The sequence below is a fragment of the Acomys russatus genome, chromosome 17, assembly GCF_903995435.1.
Source record: "Acomys russatus chromosome 17, mAcoRus1.1, whole genome shotgun sequence".
NCBI classification, from domain to species: domain Eukaryota; kingdom Metazoa; phylum Chordata; class Mammalia; order Rodentia; family Muridae; genus Acomys; species Acomys russatus.
The window spans coordinates 59,842,030-59,855,918 of NC_067153.1; the positions used below are offsets into that span (position 1 = coordinate 59,842,030).

The window sequence follows — 13,889 nt, forward strand, 5'->3', positions numbered from 1 at the left end:
CTCAGGTCCCCCTAAAATGTTCTTGGACTCAGTCTCCCAGATCTTGCAAACCCTCTCAGGGCCAATGTGTGATCTGAGTGGCCTCATTGACCCAAGGCAAGTGGGTCATCTGGGTCGGAAGGAAAAGAACAGAGAGATGGGAATGTGGGGGTGCACATGTGCTTCTTAGATGGGGGTGAGGGGAGACGCACGTGCTTCTGAGATAGATAGGGGTGAGGGGACGCGCATGTGCTTCTGAGATGGATAGGGGTGAGGGGGCACACATGTGCTTCTGAGACAGATAGAGGTGAGAGGATGTGCACGTGCTTCTGAGATGGATAGGGGTGAGGGGACGCGCACGTGCTTCTGCCCCAGACTCAGCTACAGTAGGTGAGAAAGGTAGGTTCTGGGGCCCTCAAAGCTCACTAGTTTGATTTTACTACATCCCAGCACCGCCCTTCCAACACCAGCCTTAACGCATTGTGGATGTGACAGTGCCTAGAGAAGCCCCAACTTTGAGTTGCTCCAATAGCTACTACTACTGGTAAATATGTATGGTGTAAATGCTTGTTTTTAATCTCACAAAGAGCTTTGCGACAAAGATGGGGAGTGGGTAACCAAGGATATGACATTGTCATCCCCCCCCCCAAAAAAAAATCACACAGATGGCTTCTCTTTGGGTCTCTGCTCCCGGGAACTTTTACACAACAAGGGTGACATGACTGATCTCCCCTTTGCAGGTGGTTTTAGGCTTGTGAATTATGATACAGCACACACACACACACACACACACACACACACACACACACACACACACACCATATATACATACTATGATTTAAAAAACAATAAAGAAAACCCCTGAAGAGATGAAGCTATTGGGGGACTGAGCACACAGCATTATGTAGAAGCAAAATTCTTTCTTTGAGTGGCAGGTATCTATCTCATTTCTACTAAAATACAATGATTTATGTGTACATCTATACATATCTGAAAGCTCTCTTTTGAACATTTACTTATTTTGCATGTCTCTGTGGGGAGGTTAAGTACAGAGCACACATGCCACAGTAGGTACACTTGCGGAGGTCAGAGGACGACTTAAGAGTGTGGGTTGATCCTTTATCTCCACTGTGTGAAAAGTAAACTCAGAACATCAGGCTTGTGGCTTTACCCTCTCAAAACAATTATAAATAAAGGGAAAAGTGACTTGTGTCCGGCAACATTATCTTTACTCAGATATGTCCAGCCTATTGCCCATGCACCGTATGTAGCCAAAGATAGCTATAAATATAGCTCAACACAAAATTGTAAACTTATTCAAACATAAGGTGTGTGTGTGTGTGTGTGTGTGTGTGTGTGTGTTTGATATTTTTTTAAACTCAATTGTGCATCTCTCAGGCATGAACTTTGTGGCTGGTAATGCTGTGTTGCAATGTCCAAAGGCTGAACACACCTGTGGGACGATCCTCCTAAGTCCAAGGTGACTCCTATGAGTTTCTAGAACATACCAAGTATCTAAGATATGGGCAAGGATCTCAGGGCCCAATATCATTACGGGGTAACAGGAGAAGATGTTTGGGATGTTTGTGGCTTCACCCCAAGTCATCGAGTCATCACAGTGTTGTTACAGAGCTGGGCTCAGCCAGGTTCCCGGCATCTTGTGGGTTTGGTGGGAAAAGAGAATTCAAATGGGAGATGGGGAAGAATACCAGTTAGTTCAGTCCAGCAAGATGAGTCCAACATCGCATGACCTCATTGAAAAGGCTGGAGCCACAGAGCCACCGCATGGCATGGTGCTGTTCTGCCACAGGAGAGGCACAGCTTTCATGTCAGGTCTCCTGGTACGGGGCTGGAGCCATCACACTAGGCTGGACAGAGAGGCTAGATCTGGTATCAAGCAACCCAGAGCGAGCAGCATCGTTGCAGGAGGGTAAACAGAACACCCAGCTCTGCTTGGGGTTGTTAGTGCAACTAGAAAGCTGGTGCTTCACCAGAATCCAGCTGCAGAGAGGAGGTCCACATGTTCAAACGCTGGGCAGCATTCCTGCTTTCTGCCTGCTATTTTGCAATGACTTCTCCTTGTCTTTCCAACACAGAGGGTGGGCTAGGGAGCTTGTAGCTATGGAGGACACACCTACCTGAAGGAGCAGGGGTGAGTTGAGCCCAAGGATGCTCTCCTGGGAAGTCTCACAAGTATGTCCGACCAAAAGAACTCTGAAACAAACAAGGGGAAATGTTTTATCTAAAGCATCTTTGATCTTTCAGCCAGTCCTTTAAGGAGCCCAACACGCCATACAAGAATTGCTAGGTGGATTAGGTCCTAAGATAAAAACAGTAAAGAAGTGACTTTGACTTTGGGGACATTGGGTCTCTTGCTGCCAAGGGTGAGGAGCAGGGAACTGGACAGAAGTTGGAATAGCTGTCCCTCAACACAGAAAGCAAACACTATGAGGCAGTGGGCAGAGGTGATGGTGGCAACCAGAGCGAGGTGGGTGTAAACAGCTTCCTCCTGACAAGCTCCCTCTCAGCTGTGCGCTTCTGTCTGAGGGAAACCTGGAACCTTGCTGCCCACATCCAGATTTTGGGCCATGCTCTGGGAAGTGTGGAACCCAGGAAAGCCTGGGATGTGGCTGAGTGCCGGAGGGTGACCCAGGCAGGGCTGCAAAGGAGACTTCGAGGGCTGGGAACTATGACAGTTCAGGGCCTTGGTCTCTTGGGTGCCTTCACAGGCAGGTGGCTGTAATCTGTTTGTGGAGAGTGGGAGTAGGTGCTGCTGTGGGGGTTAAAAATACAGCAACACACAGCTTTCAAACAGGATGTTTCCTGACACTTTTAGCTCTTTTCCAGACATGCAAAGCTTGAGGTAGGACCAATCCAGGGTCTGGGCTCTGGGTCTTGGTGGCATGACTGGTTACCAAGGTGGGGCTGGAAAATTTTCACTCTTCCTACATCTGTCCACAAGACAGACAGACAGACAGACAGACAGACAGACAGACAGACAGACAGACAGGACAGACAGACAGACTCACACACTTATGCTCATGCAATATATCCTTTCTGATACCAATAGGAGGTGAGTGTGGAAACACACAGACATGAGGGCACTGGACCCTGGACCCTAAAGAAAGACTTTAAGCCAAACCCCAAGTGAAGGGGTCCAGGCCCTCGTGGTTGCTGTTCTTCAGAGATCTCCGTTCATGTTGGCCTGACGAGGTAGGAGAGGGAACAGCCCACGGCACCTCTAAGACCTGGGCCCAACCCTAGAATTTCTAGTCCCCAAGCCCTTTGCCACCCCTTGGGTACCACCAGCTCCTTAGGAACAAAAAGGGAAAGGCAGGGTGGGGCTGCGACAGCATGCAATGGGCTAGGCTGGCCCACAGCAAGCTGTGAGTGGGGGCGGTGTGCCTGCTGGGGAAAGGCAGGCCACTCGCTCCCAGACAGATGTTGCCCCGGTCGCCATAGCTTATGGCCCTGCTGACATGGGTCTGCCAGGCTTCCTTCCCACTTCTTAGGAAGTCTGGGATGAGAACAACGGGTAAGAAGGGGCCATTACTTTCCTGTCTTCAAGCCCTAAGGCTTTCAGAGGTCAGAGTTCATCCAAGTAGACCATCAAGGTAGACCCTTGAACTTAAAAAAAAAAAAAGTCCGGAGACTCTCTAATATACTCTAGGTCCACTAAGTGACACACATTTCATTTCATTTAATCCTCACAATGGTCTTTGAGGGGGTGGGGTGGAGGGTGGGGTGGGGGGTGGGGTGGAGGGTGGGGTGGGGGGCGGGGAATTGGAAGAACCCTTATTTTACAGATACCAAGACCAAAGTTCAGAGCATCTTGAGGGACTGCCTAGGCGGGTGATCCCGAGCAAGGGCAAATCAGGGCAGGCTGCTTCCAGGGCCCCTAGCTGCCTTGTGCAAGCTCCGCCCATTCCGGTGACAGTCATCAGAGCAGACACCTATCCCTCTGTCCCGGGCTCTGCTCCAGGACTTTCACAGTACTCACTCAGTTGAGTCTCACCACACCCTCATTAGGCAGGCGCTGTCATTATCCCTGTCTTAGGGATGGGAAAACCGAGGGTAGTTGATTGCCTCTGGAGCTTGGCTGCGTCTCCACTCACCCTGCCACACTCCCAGTGGGAAATCCCTCAGCCATTTCCCCAACCTTAAGTCTGGGACAACTGTTGTGTCTACTAAGTCGGGAGACAATACAGAAAGCAACCCCCGGGTCATAAAGGAAGAATGCTGCTGATGCCAGCCCCCTCACCTGGGAAATCCTGTCTACCGCACAGTTGTCTATTGCCCAATCAACCACTCGATGGTCCTTTCCGGAGAAACTGCGTTAGAGTCAGCTTCTGGGTCCAAGTGCAAGTTGATAGGAAAGTGGGTCAAAGACACAGGCTTAAAATGGGGACCAGTGGAAAAAAACACTTCATGTCCCCTTTCGTGTAAATCTCCACACACCCACCAGCAATCACATTCTGAGCACAGAGAACTTCCTACTGCGTTTGCTGGGGCTCTCCCCAGAGCAACCTGCTCCTGGCCTGACCTAGCCCTGACCTTGTCTTAGCAAGAAATGAGATCACACAGTCCCTGCCAGACACCGATGTTACAACCACTGCCGCTTCTACACCCCCAGTTGATCAGGTCAGACCACAGGTGCCATGTTCCAGCAGTAAGGACCCTGATCTACACACTCTAGATGGTCCTCAAGGTCCCGAGGGTGGCCGAGCTGTAGGTGTGAGGATGACCCGGAAGTGGAAAAAGGCTGGCCACTGACCTCTTCTCCAGCTCTGAGAAAGTCCCATCATAGTGAGGATGTCACTGAAATTGGCTCCTGACCCCCCAGAGAAGACCCAACATATTTGGGTGGCACACCCATCTTCAGATGCTAACGAACAGGAAGAGCATAGCGCCCTATGGACAGTGTGACCCTGACACACACACCCCCCCAAAAAGAATGAGTGACCAGGAGAGGGGTCTTCAGCCCTCCCTCGGGTTTTTAATGGGTGACACTGGCTCAGAGCTCCTGCTCTTTCTAGAACAAAACGGGAAACCAAGTCATTTCCCCACGGAGGGGAGCATTCTTCTTCCTGACATATACACCCACAGCATGAACCAATGGAGGGGAGCATTCTTCTTCCTGACATATACACCCACAGCATGAACCAATGGAGGGGAGCATTCTTCTTCCTGACATATACACCCACAGCATGAACCACGCAGTGGGCTCCTCTGAGGGAAAGCAGACTTACGTGCCTGCCCAAAACTCTGCACATGGACCTGCACACACACACACGCCCACTTTGTGCTTTTTGAAACCATCTTTCTGTGCCCAGGATAAGCTCTGTTTGATCCTTCTAACTTTTCACTCGTCTCTTCATTTTAGCATAGTGACATCAGGGCCAGGCACGGCGACACGCGTTCCTCTTTCTGCCCCTTTCTTGCTCTGCACTCAACGTTCTTTGTGCAGAACCATCTCAGCATTATCTCCCAGAAGCAGCTGGGGCAGACGGGAGGGCGCGGTATGAGAGTGAAAAGGAGGGGGGGGGGGTAGAAAGGTACTGTACAAGCAGATGGCGTCTAAATTGCCTCTTGCCTCCCTCCACATAGATTTTTAGAAGGGCGAGAAATGCTGAGGACTATCCCTTGTGCAGGCTGCTGCCGTCCCCAAAGTGATTCCAATAGATATCAGTCAGGCCAGAAAAACCTTAGCCTTGAAAGGTAAGCTACTATGATCTGACCCAACCATCTTAGTTCCTTTCTAGAATATTCCTGTCAGTTTTCCCGAAAAAGAGCCATCTCTCGTGTCAATCCGCTCTCTTTGGCCGGATCCTTTTTAGACAGTTCATTACTCGCAGAAGCCGCATAGCTTCTGCCTGCTGTGTTGGGCCAACTCCCGGGGCTTTTGGCAGAGGGCTTGGGAGGGCCACCATGTGGGATCACTGTGCAATTAGAAAGGGGGCCTCATGCCTTGAGAGACTTTTTCTGCCATCAGGGAGCAAATTGTCATAAAATAAAAAGGCCTACAATGTTACTGTGTAAATGGGGTAGCGGGGTGGGGATGAGAGGTAGGAAATTCGGATGCATTTAAATTTTATCCATCCCAGGTATGCTCTTGATTTGTAGAGGGGCAGGAAGAAAGAGGGCAAATGCAGGCTGTGTCGGCCTCCACAGCCTTCCCAAGGGAGGAAAGGGCCGGTGGGAGCCTGCATGTGGCCACCCGTGCTCTAACCAGGACTGCCTGCTGCCCCTGTCCTCAGCACCCAGCACTAAGTGCATTTACTATGCTTACCAAACATACCCCACCAGTAACTGAATAATAGTAAATTCAGTGGCTGATGCCCTGAGCAGTTGACAGGAAGTTTGCCTTTGAGGTGATTCTTAATCTGCCATTTTGAGGATATATATCTCTGAGAAGCTATGCCCATAGCATCAAGGGTTAGAGAGCCAGGTAAAAAAAAGAACGGGCTACAAATCCCTGTTTTCCAGGAATCCCTTGGCTGATGGTCCCACACCTTTGGGTGAACAGGTAGACTGTTAGAGCTGAGCAAGATTCAGAGTTGGGAGGCCCTGGGTGACAGCGAAGGAGGCACATGGCTCGCTTAGGTGGATTTTCACTTATCAGCAACAGTTATTCCTGCAAGCTGATTTTTTTTTTTTCCAGTGGAAACTCTGCCCTCAGCTTTGTCAACAAGATTTCTGGGCTGATTGCTGCTCTCCAGCTAACAGGCCTCCGGCTTCATCACCACTGGAAAGCTTGAGCAGCCCCAGTGGCTGGTGGAGCACACAGGGAGGGAGCTAGCCCTACCACAAGACACAAAGCCAGGCTCTCGGGCTTGACATCTGGGGAAACTGAGGCCCTCAGAAGGAAAGGGGCTTACCTAAAGCTGCAGAACAAGAAAGTGTACTCCCTCACTACCACCCTGCCCAAGTCCTAAGACATCTACTTGTCTACCTGAGCAGGGAAAGGAGCCAGAGGAGGGTTTCACTTTTTGAAGGTGCTTGTGGGAAAGGCCCCTGTAAGGACCCTGATAACGATGTTGTGACCACTTAGTGTCAATCCCACTCTAAAACAAACAGGGAGAAATAGAAGGATGGATGAGGTGCACTTACACACTGCTGCCTCTGCAGCCCTGTCTTTTGGCTTCAGCCTTCACAGCCCGTAGGCAGGGAGTCAATATAGCTAGAAGTCATTTGGATGGAAGTGGGCGTACAACTGGCCTGATCTTACCCCCGAGTGGGCCTTCCTAGGATATCAGGAGGGGGTATTGGGTACAGGTAAAAGTTGGGGGACAACAAACAAACAAACAAAAAAAGTTGGTGGGACAAAGGTTTGTTTGTTTGTTTATTTGTTTGTTTTTGAAGAAATTAAAAATCGGGGAAACCCAAGAACATAGGGAAACCCAGACTTCTGTGAGTTTTCAACCCTGCTTTTGTTGGCGAAGCTGTGAGCTAAATGGGGCTTTGTTTTTTGAAACCTCCCTGGGACAGCAGACAAAATGTTTCTTTTAAGAGATTCCCCTGGTGGGGTGGTGGGTGGCTCTGCAGCACTTGGGAGGCAGAGGTAGAGGGATCTCTGTGAATTGGAGGCCAGCCTGGTCTACAGAGTGAGTTCCGGGACAGCCAGGGCTACACAGAGAAACCCTGTCTCAAAACACCAAAACCAAAACCAAAACCAAAACCAAAACCAAAACCAAAACCAAAACCAAAACCAAAACCGACAAGAAGAAAACATTCCCATGCCTAGCTTGGGCGCTCTGTGTACCTTGTTCCAGGTTGAATCGGCTGATGCTGGGTTACCTGCAGTCCTCCTGGAGGCTGGTCCACCTGGGCTCACCAAGACTGCTAGGAGTCATGCCCTCCCTGCCCTAGTTGACCCTGGTCAGGTATCTTTTTCTTATTTTTCTCCTGAGCCCAATACCATTTCTGTTTTTGCCCAGATTCTCTTTGTGTCAGATGACAGGGCAACAGTCCAGGTCACGTGAGCTCTAAGGCACTGGTGGTCCTCAGCATTAGCTCTCTTGTTTACATCTGCCCTGGACCGCTGGCCACTGGACACTTCCCTACCCGATGACTGTCCCTCAGTGTCCTTCTCGAGTTTCTCACCCACAAATAGTGACAGGGCAGTACTTGAATGCTGGGGCTGCTGGGATGAACAAAAGGGATCCCCGAGAAGCCATCATCACAGAATTGTGTTCGAAAGAATAAGAGCTGCAGGTTCTAGCCAGAGTCTGGGGAGGGCAGGAAGTTGGCGCTCCATCCTAAGATCACCATCCCAGGTTATTTTCCCAGGTATTGCTGAGGAAGTCACACATTTGCTGGACTGCAAAAATAACTAGTCAGTCCAGCCAGTCCGCCATGGCTTGCAAAACACTGGATGCTCACAGTGGAGGGAAACAGGTCATCTCCAAATAAGCAAAGAAACTGGCCTACATATCTACTCTTCTCCAGGAGGAAGATAAAGTTTGTGGGTTCCCAGTTGCCACTCATTACTAACTCAAACCTATTATCTATACACCTGTCCCCTTCCATGACACTGTCCTCACTTTAGAGGGGCTGAATTAATGGCAATTTCCTATTTGGCCCTCTGTCTGTTCTCAGGACACAGGCAGCCTTCACCCTACTCTTGCCACCGTCTTATATAGGAATACAGGGAAAGGCAGGCGTGGTGGGGGAGGGAGCTGGAGCTGGGAGGTGACAGTGAGAGATGTAGACCCTGAAACCCCGGCTGCCTCAGCTCCTGGAAGGTCCTATAGTGGGACCTTCATGGACTTTCTCATTCGTCTTAGGTGAGACAGGTTCTGAGGCCTGCATTGGACTCAGCGAAGAGTTCTGGGCTTCCCCGAGATAAGCAGACTTGGCGAGGTCCAGTTCCATGAGGGACCAACTTACCATAAGTGTCCTTTCTATTTGCTGGGTCCTTAGTGAGGAGAGATGTCATGTCCCCATGTGTCCATGAAGCTCAGGAAGGCCTAGGCCAAGTGGGAGGACCTCAGCCTTCGAGGGCACCAGCAGTCACACCAAGAAACACCCACTGCTCCCCAGTTTTGACTAAAGTGATGGCTCCCTAGAGAAGTTACCCAGACCTTTGATTTGCTCTGGCTTTTGTCAGCCTTCTGTGTAGACCCCTGTGGGGGACCATTAGAAGGCAAGGCAGGCAACAGCATCTATTCTCAGTCTTGCAGTGGTAGATAATGGTTTTGGCTTCTATTACTTGATGTCTGTATGGAGGACTTTATCTATAGCCTTGTCCATACCAGGCAAACATTCAACCGCTGAGATCACCCCCTAGCTGCAGTGACCTTTGATAGTGACCTCTGCCTAGCCTTAAGCACTGGCTACAAGGCAAAGCTCGACCTAGAAGCTGGAGGGTAGCTCTGGCCTTCTTGAAGCTCACGGTCCATAGGGGATGACAGACTGGGCCCCTTGATTCAGTGTGACCATGCTATGGTTCAGCTAAGCACAAGAAAGGAAAAAAAAAAAAAAAAACACGGAGGGGAGCCTCTGGCTGTATCCCTATAGTATGTGGTATGGGGCCAGAGCCCTAGGGAGATTCTCATAGAACCATTAGTCACTGAGCTCCAACGGTGAGGCAGAGAGGGGGTTCTAGAACATTTCGGCCCAGCTCGGGGCAAAAAAAAAAAAAAAAAAAGTGTCATGAGAGAAGATCGAAAGATTAAATGGTTTAACAAGGGCGGATTGAAGCTGGTGATCAAAGCAGTGCTCACATTATCAGTCAATCCTTCGTCCATTCATCAAGTTGTCCAGAGTTGGCAAAGGGTGGCAAGATATGGCTGCTGGGCACAGGGAGAGCAGATACCACCCAGTTTCCAGATCTCCAAATCTGTCTTTGCCAGGCCACTCAGCTTACCCTGCCTTCTTGGCCAGTAAGTCACTTCCCTGTTGCCAGGAATCACTTTAAAGAAGGAGGTTGGGTGTGAAAACATACAGCGCTCACAAACAGCTTACACTCACCGGCAGCAGGGGTGGCGAGCCCTGTCTTTAGGCCTGTGCCAAGCCATATTGAGACCAGAGGTCCAAACTCACTGGTGGTCCATACAGTGGACTCACCTTACCCTCAAAGCACCAGTGGAAAAGAATGCTTGGATTCAATGTATCAGACCAAACATGGTTGGAGGGGTCTTCTCCAAGCCATTGCTCCCCGTGTCCAGCTCCTGCGCACTGGCTAGCACCGTCTTCTTCGGTCTTCTTTGGCACCTCCGGCAGAGGAAGATGGAACAGATTTAACTCAAAGTACAGCTTTTAATAAATGCTGCCTCAGGACAGAGGAGGAGTTAGCCCCTGGGTCTCTGGAGGAACAGACTTTTCTCTCTTCCTGGTAGTCAGCAACCTGCTGCCCATAAGCAGGGGCCTAAGCAAAGGGTGCCTCGTGGCCAGCTTTCTCCCTGAGCCCTGGGTCCCCTGTATGATGTGGAACTCCCCTGTCTTCCAATTCACCAGCAGAAGCAGACACCATGGAGAAAGGGGTATGAGAAGGCAGCTCTGAGCCTGGCTCCATAAAAGGCTTTCCACGGTGGGACAGCGTGCTGTCACTTAGAGCCAGGCTTGGCAGAGGAAGGGGGCAGAGCACGGTCCTGGTGCTCACTCATCACTGTCTTCCCTACCCGCGCTGGCTTCACCATGTCAGCTGGAGCCGCTGCCAGCTAAGCAGCCAGTATGCAGCTTTCTAGGCGAGGCTGGTGGCCATGGCCCTTCCTGTCCCTGGGAGGAGAGGTGGTGGCCCCTCCGCCCTCTGCTTCCCTTCTTTTACCAGCACTCCTCCTGACCTGGAAAACAGCTCTGTAGCTGGGCTCTGGATTGAAGTTTAACAGAGACAAAAATAATTCTCTTGAGTGAGCTATTTTTTGCCCAGCTTTTGGAATACTAGCTCGGGGTGACTGGCAGTGAGGGGTGGAAGCTGGCTGTGGGCCACCGTCCTCTTAGGTTCTTCCCACATGCCCACTGCCTACTCCCCCTGGAGCCAGGCTTTGAAGAGAGGCAGCAGCTCCGAATCAATAGTACTTAGTCACAACGTCTGTCACCACCTGCTGCCACCTGTGGACCCCAGGTGGGAAGTGAGGGTCAGGCAGGCAGGCAGGCGGCCTCGTGGGAGGTTAGTCTCTATCTATGTATTGCTCTTGCTCTCTTCTGAATGGGAAGAAGGGAAACGCCCTGCTCTTTCATCGAGACTTAAGTAAACCATACAAATCTCACAAACCCATCGAACCAGCTGAGATAAAACATTTCCGAATGTGTCATAAAAATTGTCACACTCCATAGAAGTGTTACTGTTGTTTTACTGCCATGAACAGGAGGAGTCAATTCAGGAAGAGGGGAGAAGCTAAGAAAGACATATTTAAGGATTTAAAAAAATTTTTTTTTTGGTTTGGTTTGTTTTTCAAGACAGGGTTTCTCTGTGTAGCCTTGGCTGTCCTGGACTCACTGGTAGACTAGGCTGGCCTCCAACTCACAGCGATCCACCTGCCTCTGCCTCCCAAGTGCTAGGATTACAGGTGTGCGCCACCATGCCTGGCCACATTTAAGGATTTGAGGCACACGCTTGGATCTATGCAAGCACCTAGGAGCACCAAGCCCAGCCTGGGAGAACCAAGTGCAGAGCAGGGGTTGGGAGTGTAGCTCAGTGTTAGACCACCGGGGCCCAGGTTCGATTCCCAGGCCCACACACAGGCACAGAGGGTGTTTGCTGTGTATCATAACAGGGCTCCATTGTTGGCACACTGAGGCTTTTTTGTTTTGCCTACTGATCCTTTCTTTAACTATTAGCTCCTTGTGGCTTTGTCTGCTTGCTTGTTTTGCTTGTTTGTTTGAGACCGTGTCTTAGATAGTCCAGTCTGGCTTCAAAGTCCCTACATAGCCAAGGATGACCTTGAACTTCTGATCCCCTTGCTTTCCTTTCCCAAGTATTGGGACTACCAAACCCAGTTATGCGCCACCAAACCCAGTTTAATGCCATGATGGGGAATCAAACCCAGGGCTTTGTGCATGCTACCAACTGAACCACAGCCCTAGCCTTGTTAGCTTAAGAAAATCCTCTTAATGACTTTCCTTCTAACGCTCATAGTGCGTGTGTGTGTGTGTGTGTGTGTGTGTGTGTGTGTGTGTGTGTGACTGAGATGGGAGGTTGAAAGAGAGGGAGGGGGAAATGGAGGAATGGAGGGATGGAGGATCTCTCTCTTGATCACTCACCACAGATGGGGTTCTATCCTTTACTTCTCCAGCGAGAAGAGGGTACCATAGACCCCTGAGGGTCTCAGGAGGCCAGGCGCTCTGTTGCCCGCCCCCATTACCAACAGAGATCGCAAGCTTTAAAGCTACATTATTAGCTGGGCGGCGGTGGTGGCCCATGCCTTTAATCCCAGGAGAAGGTGGATCTCTGTGAGTTTGAGGCCAGCCTGGTCTACAGAACGACAGCCAGGGATACACAGTTCTAGGACAGCCAAAGCTTCACAGAGAAACCCTGTCTCGAATACCGCCCCACCCCCACCCCCAATCATTACCAGTATTTTAAAAAGAGAGGTTTCACCTGCTACGAAGTGCTTGATTGCCTAAGGACCGGCGTTTGGATACTCAGTACTCATGTAAAAGCCAACATGGTGGGTGCTGAGCCTGTAATTCTAGTGCTGAGCAGGGTCAGTAAGAGATGATGGCTCAGCAAAAAAGGTGTAGGAGCAACAGAGGAAGGCACCTGAGATTGACCACTGACCTATACACATGCACACGTGCAACTCCATCTTCTGCTTGTATTAGAGAGAAAGAGAGGGACAGGGAGAGGGAATGGTGGATGGATTTCACTTCTTACACACACACACACACATACACACACACACACACACACTACATGTCTAGCTTGCTATAAAAACATAATTGGATCACTAGGCCACACTGGGCTGTAGCTCCAGCAGTGTCCTTGCTGGCCGAAAGTGGGTCCTGTCTGCAGGAAGCCCTTCAGCCCATCCTATCTCAGCCCTCCAGCTTTCCTCCCTGGCCTTAGCCGCTGCACCAGCCCACAGAGACAGCAGAGCCCTGTGGCCAGAGAGACACAGCTGGAAGAGAGGCTCTGGAGCCAGCCACCCTGGCTGGGCTCAATCCTTGGTTCCTGCCTTGCACTCACTGCACTCACAATCGCCTGCACTCTCAGCTTCCGTCTCCTTATCTGGGAAGTGAGAGAAACAACAGTATGCACCTCCTAAGCCTATGAGGAGTCCACAGGGTAATTCGTGCCAGCTGCTCAGTTCCATGTCTGGCACGCAGCACCTGCTCAGTCAATTCTGGTGCAGGTGACTGTGCCCAATTGGTGTAACCACTGGGGAGGGTCCGCCCAAACTTCAGCCCAGCTTTTCAAAATAATTTAACTGTGCTACCAACTACCCTTCACGGGCCCTTTTGACCTCAGCACATTCAATCTAACTACACACAAAGGTGTTTGTATCCGATGAGCATTCTCTGAATGACCCTGTGGTAGGTTAGGGTTCTGTGTTGAGCCAGGACCTTTCTGTGATAGGACTCTGTTCTTGGGGCTCACAGTAGAGTGGGGATAGGTGGGCAACTGAACACACAGTCACAGCACTGTCAGGTCCAGGGTCTCCTTACCTAGGCCTACCCTCAACTTTTCAGGCATTTGGTATTTAAGCGGGTTCTGCTATGGGTTTGACTCTCTCTCTCTTCCCAGAATCAGAACATCTGGGGGGCCTCATTGGGAGCCACCTAACTTATCTCCTTCCCTTCACCACCTCCCCCCCCCCCCGAGTTTCCCAGGAGGCACATAAGACTGTAACAGAGGCGTCAGATCTCAAATGGAGTTCATTAAGATGGAATTTTACCGGAGGCAGCCCCTCCCCCTACTTCTTAACATCATGGCACCTAAGATATGCATGTGCTTGCCAAATAGGCTG

At 50.5% G+C, this 13,889-nt stretch overlaps 1 protein-coding gene across 2 annotated transcripts in view; it reads right to left on the minus strand.

Annotated features, from left to right (window-relative positions):
* Vdr (vitamin D receptor) overlaps positions 1-13,889 on the minus strand; it is a 32,056-nt gene that overhangs the window by 10,109 nt on the left and 8,058 nt on the right. The window contains exons 1-2 of one of the 2 annotated variants that reach the window (XM_051160294.1): positions 10,602-10,757; positions 2,118-2,193 (exon numbers count right to left, since the gene is read on the minus strand). The gene's annotated coding sequence lies outside the window, so the exon portion shown is untranslated. Of the gene's footprint in view, positions 1-2,117; positions 2,194-10,601; positions 10,758-13,889 lie in introns of those variants that run through there. The other variant, XM_051160293.1, reaches the window with a different exon arrangement.